Genomic DNA, 1,542 nt, shown 5'->3' on the forward strand with positions numbered 1-1,542 from the left:
AACCACTGACTTTAAGGTCCAAGAGCAGAAGCAATATAAAAGCAAAGACAAAACCCACCACTTTGAATCAAAAATAAAACTGTGGCCAACTGTTCCGTCGCCTTGCTATAAAGGCAGTGCATGTGCACCATAGAAGCCTCCAGAAGTGTGCGGGGGTGTCTGCTTGCTCAGGCCCCTCCTCTAGTTACCACTGTAGAGGTGCACAGATAGACATTGAGAAGTTAATGGGAGAAAGATTGTCTACTATTTTTGTCTCTGAAGGTCAGTTAGGTTTCTGCATGTGCACAGCTTAATTCTCAAGATAGTTGCATATTATCATTCAAATTTTAAAAATTAATTAAAAAAATGAAACCATTACCTTTTCAAATATTATATTCTCTTTGTTTTTCCCCCTTTTAGAATTCTGAATACATTTATTCTAATCCATTTATCTTTTCTATGTCTTAGCTGTTTTTATAATTTTATTATTTGCCTCCCCTTATTGAATTATAGGTATTTATTTATATCTTGCTTCTAGATTAATGATTCTCTCTGTGGATCCAATTTGCTATTTAATCCATTCATCTATTTTTATTTTCAGTGTTTCTGTACTTCATATCTCAAAACGTCTTTGGTGCTTTAAACAATGTATCTCCTCTTTTTATTTTATCTTGTTCCTTGGTCATGCTTTTTATTTTTGGTGTTATATGTTTAACCATTTAAAGAAATCATTATACATTTTCTTATTAGATAAACCCATTCACAGGAGTCCTTAGGATCTACTTCAGTTATATTCTGCTAACTCTTCTGATGTATATAGGTTCTCTATGAGTTCAAACTCACTCAACAACACCTAACTCTTTTTGGTGGTTAAGTTTCCTCATGAACTCTATTGATGTCTTCCAGGTGTCTAGGGAATAACTTTCAAGTAATTACTCAACTTGGAGGATTCTGGATATCCTGAATCATAAATAGTAAAAATTCATAATTTTGACCCTTAGAATTCCTATGGAAGATATTTTTCTTAATCTCATCTAGTATGCAGACCAAGACAAATACACTTCCTTAGGTTCCTTTATTCAGGGCAGTGTTTCCACCCTAGCATTTCACTGTAGGTAAAACCATATTATGTCCCCTGCTTTAAGAGTAGAATCTCAACTTTAACATTTCATCTTGCTCATTCCTAAGTCCTCCTCTCTTGTTTTGCAAGGATCTAAAACTGGGAAACTAAGATGTGGAAATGGCTTTAGGCAAGCCAAAGCAATATTCTGTTTACCTTCACTCACTATTTCCCGCTCTCCCTTTAAATTAGAGCCTGTTTTTTTCAAAACTGTGAGCTCAACTTTAGATTTAAAATAAAATTTATTGCATATTTTTCTGATTGCTCTATCTCTATTTTGTAGGGAAAATTATTAGGATGTATTGTTCACAGTTTGCAATATTTTCAGAATTTGGGAGAAGTCCCAAGCATATGGTCTCAGTACATTTTTGCAACACATTCTATACCAAAATGTGGGATTAGACTGTGAGGGAGACCCATAGGTCTTTAAAAAAAAAAAAAAA

The sequence above is a fragment of the Chrysochloris asiatica genome, unplaced genomic scaffold (assembly GCF_000296735.1).
Source record: "Chrysochloris asiatica unplaced genomic scaffold, ChrAsi1.0 scaffold00270, whole genome shotgun sequence".
Taxonomy (NCBI): domain Eukaryota; kingdom Metazoa; phylum Chordata; class Mammalia; order Afrosoricida; family Chrysochloridae; genus Chrysochloris; species Chrysochloris asiatica.